Source organism: Macaca nemestrina, chromosome 14 (assembly GCF_043159975.1).
Source record: "Macaca nemestrina isolate mMacNem1 chromosome 14, mMacNem.hap1, whole genome shotgun sequence".
Classification (NCBI taxonomy): Eukaryota; Metazoa; Chordata; class Mammalia; order Primates; family Cercopithecidae; genus Macaca; species Macaca nemestrina.
Genome location: NC_092138.1, coordinates 6,242,826 through 6,251,153, shown reverse-complemented (window position 1 = coordinate 6,251,153; position 8,328 = coordinate 6,242,826). Strand labels below are relative to the sequence as shown.

The window sequence follows — 8,328 nt, the reverse complement described above, 5'->3', positions numbered from 1 at the left end:
GAACTCCTCTTCTGGTTTAGGAACAATTTTTTTTTTTCAGTAAGGATCTGTTCAAGGGACACTCATGTGTGGGTTATCCTGACCATGAACTCTGCAAATATAATTGGACGCACATCTCAAGGGGCTTTGTTCCCCAGGATAAGCTCAATGACCAGCCAATCTGCAGCTAAACCCTTGAGTTCAGCAGGACTCTCTGCATTGTTAAGCACGTGCAGCGAACATTCAGCTCTCTTTTTAGGCCACCAACCCTCTGTCCAGCCCCACTATATGGCCTGCACACACTCACCATCTCCACCCTGGTAATGATGGAGAGGCACACATTGCTTTTGTAAGGTGGCATCTTTCACATACATGGTGGCTTTTTGTGTATGCATACTGGGATGGCCTGGGCAGTTTCTTGGATGCTCCTAAAGTGAATACAAAGATTTGAACCACTGGATTTACATCATTTTGTGGGGTGTTCTGGGTCAAAGGGAATAGTGAACTGTTTTTTTGTTTGTTTGTTTGTTTAGATGGAGTCTTGCTCTGTGGCCCAGGCTGGAGTGTAGTGGTGCAATCTCAGCTCACTGGAACCTCCGCCCCCTGGGTTCAAGTGATTGTCATGCCTTAGCCTCCCCAGTAGCTGGGATTACAGGAGTGTGCCACCATGCCCAGCTAATTTTTGTATTTTTAATAGAGATGGGGTTTCATGTTGGCCAGGCTGGTCTCGAACTCCTGACCTCAAGTGATCCACCCACTTCGGCCTCCCTCCTCGCTCTGGGATTACAGGCAGGAGCCACTGTGCCTGGCCCTGTGTGTGCTTTTTGATGTTTGATTTCTCCTGTTGATGTTTCTTCAAATGCGGTATGTTTTATCTCAGCCTTTCCACAGAGGATTGTTTCTTTTATTATAATTAAGTGATCCTGTTTGTCCTATTTCAGGTTTGTATCTTGGAGGCTGGTTTGTGTGATGTCTGTAGTTCTCTACCTCCTTTTGTTAGATTGATCTGTTGACCTGTTACCTTGAAAATTTTCTAGAATGTGAAAAATATACATCCAGTTTATTTTTACCCACATTTACATGCATCAATAAGGATACATCTCAAAGACACTGTGCTGATGGAAAAAGCATATTTTCAGAGGATATGATCTATTTATGTGTGTGCTTAAGTGCATGTAACAATATAGCATGTACCTGTGTATATATACATATAGGTATTATGGATAGTAAAGATAACCATTTTTATTTATTCTGCTGGATACTAGGTATGTTTCTTCAAGCTGAAGAATTGTATCTTTCTTCAGTTCTAGAACAATTGTTTTCAATTTTTTTTTTTGTTTTTACTATTTCTTCCTCATTATTTATGTTCTTTCTTAAAACAAACAAACAAACAAACAAAAAGTCCTCCTGTTTCTGGAAGGAAATATTTGCAAAGCCTATATCTAATAAGGACTTAACATCCAGAATATATAAAAACAACTCCTACAGCTTAACAACAGCAGCAACAAACTCAGTTCAAAAATGGGCAAAAGACTTGAATAGACATTTCTCCAAAGAAGATATACAAATGGCCAAGAAGCACATGAAAAGATGCTTAATGCCACTAACTTACACACTTAAAAATGATGAAAATGGTAAACTTTATATTTATGTATATTTTATAACGATAAAAATTCCCTTTTCTTTAAATATATGTATACATTTATCTTTTATATACATTAACTTTTTCCAACATTTTCAATTTTTGTCCTTTTCTGTTTCATTTTGGCAAGATTCCTGACGTTAATATTCTAGTAAACTGATTTTATCTTTAGTTGTGCCTGCTTACCCCATCAGACCAGTCCGTTAGACTTTCATTTCAGCTTTAATTTCACTTCATCCATTCATTCGTTCACTCATATTCAGCATTGACTCTCTTAGTCACTGGAGATGTAGAAATGCATAAAATCATGTTTGATTTCCTGGGAACTTACATTCTAGTGGGTAGTTGACAATAAACAGATAGAGAACTAAATATTTAAGTTAACATCATAAAGTGCTATGAAGAAAGCGAAAGTATGTGTGGAGATAAAGAATTACAGAGAGTGGACAGGGAAGGTCTCTCCTAAGAGGTATTGTTGGAACGGAACTATTTTTAAAGTAAAGGAATGAGATCGATGAACGTTTGGTGAAAAGGTGAGCTAAGAAGGCAGAAGACCAAGTGCAAATGCTTTGAGACGGGAAAATGCGAGTGTGGCAGGAGAGCGTGAGTGAAGCAGCTGCGCAAGTCCTGACTGAGGCCCAGTGGTGGTGATGGTGAGGTGAGAAGTTGTCACACCTGAGACATCAGTGGAAGACAGGATTGGCTGCTGTAGGATGAGAGCAAAAGGGGGATCGAGGGTGCCCCCAGCTCTTTAGCCTGAACTGTGAGTGAATGGAATGACCATTTTTGAAGGTGGAGAGATTAAATGAGGAACAAGTTTGGGAGTGGATGTTACATACCCAAATAGAGAAGTCCCACAGGCGGCAGGATTCTTGGATCTGCAGTTCAGAGGAAAGATGGGAAATAGAAATATGAAGTGGATGGTCCAGTGACCAGGTGACATTTTGCCAGAAGAGGCATGAAGACCCTGCCTTAGAGTACTCCTTACCAGGCATGTCGATTATATTTACTTTAAAAATGTCTTCTGTTTTCCCAAATAACTATATTTCTTAGCTATCCTTTTTTAATTTTAATTTTAATTTTTTAAATTTGAGACGGAGCCTCGCTCTTTCACCAGGCTGGAGTGCTGTGGTGCAATCTTGGCTCATTGCAACCTCCGCCTTCTGGGTTCAAGCGATTCTCTTGCCTCAGACTCCCAAGTAGCTGGGACCACAGGCACGTGCCACCACGCCCGGCTAATTTTTTGTAATTTTAGTAGAGACGAGGTTTCGCCGTATTAGCCAGGATGGTCTCAAACTCCTGACCTCATGATCTGCCCACCTCGGCCTCCCAAATTGCTGGGATTACAGGACTGAGCCACCGCGCCCGGCCTTATTTCGGGTTTTTTTAAGAGACAGGATCTTTCTCTGTCACATAGGCTGGAGTGCAGTGGTACAATCACAGCTTTCTGAAATGCAGTGGTGTGATCACAGCTCACTGAAGCCTTGAACTCCTGGCCTCAAGCAATCCTCCTGCCTCAGCCTCCCAAGTAGCTGGGACTAGAGGTGTGTGTGCCACCATGACTGGCTATTTTTTTTATTATTTTTTATAGAGACAAGGTCTCATCAAAGAGGCTGGTCTCAAACTCCTGGCCTTAAGCAAACCTTCTGTCTTGGCCTCCCAAAGCACTGGGATTGCAGGTGTGAGCCACCACACTCATCCTAGATTTCATTTCTACTTGATCGTATTACATATCAATTTCTAGTTAGTGTATTTCGGGAGAAAAAAAAGCAGAATTTTAAACATTCTAAAATTTTAGCTTTTTCCTGCTGTGGACTATTCCCCTCGAGAGAGACTGAATCCGTGGATATTTATATAGTGTCAGACTCACGATAGTCTCTAGAAAGACTTTATTTAAGCTCATCAAAAATCTGTTTATTTATCTAGAGTGTCCTAGCTGTTAAACATAAAATGGCCATCGAGAGTCACCACGGAATTGAGGAAAGCCTCTAGGATGAAAGATCAATTCCAAAGAGTAAAAAGAACTTGGTAACATTGGTTCCTTGTGACAGATATTGTGACAAATGTGCCATTCTAATGCAAGCTGTTAATACCAGGAGAAACCGGGTGTAGGGTAGAGAAGAACGCTTTGTACTACCTTTGTAATTTTTCTGTGACATTAAAGCTATTCTAAAATAAAAATCTTATTTAAAAAAAAGAACTTGGAGAAGCAGAGTTAATGCACAGAGGAGAAGGAAAAACATAACATTGATATGTTCAGGGACAAAAGAAGAATATATTGTATTCAGGAGAAAACAGCCTATGATATATAAAGGAACATTTAGATAAGAAAGAGCTTTGGGGGCTGGACATGGTGGCTCACGCCTGTAATCCCAGCACTTTGGGAAGCTGAGGCAGGTGGATCGCTTGAGCTCAGGAGTTTGAGACCAGCCTTGGCGACATGGTGAAACCCTGTCTCTACAAAAAATACAAAAGTTAGCTGGAGATGGCAGTGTGTGCCTGCTGTCCCAGCTACTTGGGAGGCTGAGGTGGGAGGATCGTTTGAGCCCTAGAAATCGAGACTGCAGCGAGCTGTGATTGCGCCACTGCACTCCAGCCTGGGTTACAGAGTGAGACCCTGTTTCAAAAAAAAAAAAAAAAAGAAAGAAAAAAAGAAAAAGAAAAAGAAAGGAAAGAAAATTTCTTTAAGTCTCTCATAAATCTACAGTATTTTGGCATACATGTAGTTTTGAATACACACCCTTGACTCCATTCCTGAAACTTTTCCTTAGATGTCTTTTAAGTGCCTTCAGTTCATCATGAGGTTTTTCAATGTAGGGGTATAAAACTGAGTTATTCAGACTAAGTTTAAAATAACTTGTAGTTCATTTATTTATCCACCGGCATATTTTCCCGTTTGCATCAGAGCCTCACTCGCATTCCCATCCTTTGTCCTTCTGCATACTCACTCTAATGCCTTTGAGTATACTTGTAGCTTTGCAAGACATACAGTGCCATTCAGTGTCCCAATTAGTCATGTAAAATTTAAAAAATGAGGTTCAGTCCACCCCAAGATAGCTCTAGTCCTGTGGCCCAACAAAGCCATTGAAGACCCTAGTTCCTTTGAGATCCTTGCTCTGCTACCTACCAGAATATTAACTTCCATTTAAGACCAATATCAAGATCATCTGAAGGCCAACATTCCTCACTGGTTATAAGACATCAGTCAACAGTCACCAGTTCTGTATGATTGCATTTACGCCTAGGCAAAGAGAGACTGGTTTCCTGAGGTTTTTCTTAAAAGCAAGTAACCAGCTTTCTCAGAGACTCTCAGAGCCCGGCTCAAATCTCAGATACTCAAATTGGCTTAGCTCTGCCCATCCCTGAATCAATCAATGTAAAGAAAGGAAGGAATGATCCTAACAAGGTCCACCTTGGAGCTGTAATCTATCACTTAGATGGTACCATTGCTACCCAATGGGAAGGACAGAATGAGTATTGGGAGTCACAGTCCTCTAAAGCCACCTCACTGTCTCCCCGACTTTATTTTGCTTTCCTCCAATTCATACAACACAGCAACCGTCTGACTGTGTAACGCATCACTTATAACCCTTCCATGGTATGGTAGCTGGTCTTCAAAGATGGCCCTCCCACTTAATTATACCATCTAGTATTCAACCTTGAATCTGGGTTGTGTCAGTATTTGCTTTTGACCAGTACAGTATAGTGGAAATGATGCCATGTGACTTCCAAAAGCAGATAATAAAAAAACCTTACTGGCTCTGCCTGAGACTCTAGAAACACTTTTTCAGGATATCCCCTCTAGGAAACTAGTCTCCATACTGTGAGATGCCCCAGCCACAGGAAGCAGCCATGTGTAGGCACAGTGATTGACAGCCCCAGCTGAGCTCCCAGCAGCAGCTGGCAAGCCGTGTCAGTGAACCACCCTGGACATCCTGCCCAGCTGAGCATTCGGATGACTGCAGCCCTCAGCCAAGCCTTCACATGACTTCCCCGACTGACACCTCTCCCTATGTGAGACCTCAACTGAGAACCATCCAGCTGAGCATGGTCAACCTACAGGACTGGGATAGATAATATTACATTGTTGCTATTAAACTGTTGCTTTATGCCATTAAGTTTTGGCATAAAGTAACAGTTTAATATTATCTACCCCAGTCGTGGGATAAAACACCCTCTGAGAACTCTAACTTTAGAATGGCATAAAACCCCCTCTTAGAAATCTGCACTGCTGGCCGGGCGCGGTGGCTCAAGCCTGTAATCCCAGCACTTTGGGAGGCCGAGGCGGGTGGATCACGAGGTCAGGAGATCGAGACTATCCTGGCTAACATGGTGAAACCCCGTCTCTACTAAAAATACAAAAAACTAGCCGGGCGTGGTGGCGGGCGCCTGTAGTCTCAGCTACTTGGGAGGCTGAGGCGGGAGAATGGTGTGAACCCGGGAGGCGGAGCTTGCAGTGAGCTGAGATCACGCCACTGCACTCCAGCCTGGGAGACACAGCGAGACTCCGTCTCAAAAAAAAAAAAAAAAAAAAAAAAGAAATCTGCACTGCTTTGTTTCACATGATGAAACCTAAGGACGTTATTGTGTATGAATGGACTAACATCTGCCTTCTCCATAGATCAAAGATTGGAGCTGGGACTATATATGTATATGTATATTTTTGTTTGTTTATTTGCTTTGTTTTGTTTTGGTTTGAGAGGGAGTCTCACTGTCACCCAGCCTGGAATGCAATGGTGCGATCTCAGCTCACTGCAGCCTCTGCCTCCTGGGTTCAAGCGATTCTCCTTCCTCAGCCTCCTGAGTAGCTGGGACTACAGGCATGTGCCACCACACCTGGCAAATTTTTGTATTTTTAGTAGCGACGTGGTTTCACCCTGTTGGTCAGGCTGGTCTGAAACTCCTGACCTCAAGCAATTCACCCGATTTGGCCTCCCAAAGTGCTGGGATTACAGTCATAAGCCACCTCGCCCAGCAGGGACAATATTTTTGTTACTGTATTCTCAAATATCTAGAAGATAATAAAGAATTATTAAATAAATGAGCACCTGTTTTGCTCCCTTAACTCCACCCACACCTCTCTATGATAAACACACATGTCATTTAAAAAAGTTATTTTGGACCCTAAGTCCTGAAAATGTTCAACAGGGTGGTCTTAAATGGCCCGTAGACTAAATTCCGTTTTGCTTAAATAGGAGCTTATTTTATGCTTGGAGAAATTTACAAGTTTCAGTTCAGGATACTACAAATAAGCAATTTATGATGATACAGAATCATCTCCCAAATCTTGCATTACTATGTCACACACTTTTTAAAAAGTCTAGATTAACATGTTTAGACGACCCTCCCTTAAGGATGAACTAAGTTGATTGTCTAACTGATGTATTTCATTAATATGCCCAACTGCTAGTGCTTAGGGATGACCAGTGAGGAGGTTTTTGGGGGAATTAAATCTTAGTATTGTCTGGACGCGGTGGCTCATGCCTATAATCCCAACGCTTTGGGAGGCCGAGGCGGATGGATCATGAGGTCAGAAGTTCGAGATCAGACTGGCCAACATAGTGAAACCCCGTCTCTACTAAAAATACAAAAGTTAGCCAGGCACGATGGCGTGCGCCTGTAGTCCCAGCTACTCGGGAGGCTGAGGCAGAAGAATCGCTTGAACCCGGGAGACGGAGGTTGTGATGAGCTGAGATCGTGTCACTGCGCTCCAGCCTGGGCAACAGAGGGGGACTCCATGTCAAAAAAAAAAAAAAAAAAAAATCCTAGTATTGGAGGAGGTCTTGAAAGTTAGAGTCTTTGGTAGTGGACAAATATTCTACACATAGATGTTAAAAACAATCTTTTCATACTCTATTATAAAAAAGTGGAAACATCGTTCAAAGTTATGGCTGGCTGTTATGAATGTTTCTCCTACACATACTATCTGTGTGACCTTGGGTGGGTTGCATAACCTCTCTGGACCTAGTTTCTTCAACTGTCAAATGGAGATAAGACTGTGGATTGGGCGAAATTAGTACCTGCAATGTGCTGAGGACGGGGCTGGCCCTAAGAGAGTGCTGACTGCGGGCTTTTTATCCCAGTGTCTATCACGGCAGCAGGATCTCGATGCACAGTCACTAAAAACACGGTGTTCAAGGTCTGAACCCAGACTCCATGGCTTAACCGGCTCTAAGACTGTTGATAAATTATTTAACTTCTCTAAACCTCTGTTTTCTCATCCATGAAATGGGGATATTAATAGCTACCTGATGAAATGAAGATTGGATGAAATCAAGCTGTGGCTGTTAGCACCTGGCACACTGTACCTCCCTCCCTCCAGGAATGCCAGGCCACAGCTTGTATGACTGTTGGGCAGGAAGGACCTTAGGAAGCCATCGAGTTCAAGTTGTCATTTTTCAGAGGCAAGAAGCCACGGCCTGAGGGAGAGGGGATGAAGTGACTTGTTCGAAGGCACCCAGTGGAGACAGAGACAAGTAGAACCCGTGTTATAAATGAAAACAATCATGTATAGCTGTGTTCTATGATAACATCTACATTTCCACTGTGTTACTTTGCAGTGGCATGGTGCCTTTGATTCCAGAATTTGGAAACATTTCCTGTTATCCTGCTGTTACTCAATGGGATACAGAGAAGCAGGCATGAACTTGTCCCAATCACCAGCCCCCTTACCCCTCAACTGTCTTTTAGTAACGTTGTCACAGACA

At 42.5% G+C, this 8,328-nt stretch overlaps 1 long non-coding RNA gene across 1 annotated transcript; it reads right to left on the bottom strand.

Annotated features, from left to right (window-relative positions):
- Positions 1-1,662: 1,662 nt before the first annotated feature.
- Positions 1,663-7,940, bottom strand: LOC105498844 (uncharacterized). Its single transcript, XR_011613020.1, has 3 exons — positions 7,870-7,940; positions 2,461-2,499; positions 1,663-1,902 (listed from the first exon to the last, which is right to left on the bottom strand). It is a non-coding gene; the product is annotated as an uncharacterized lncRNA (long non-coding RNA).
- Positions 7,941-8,328: the final 388 nt, after the last annotated feature.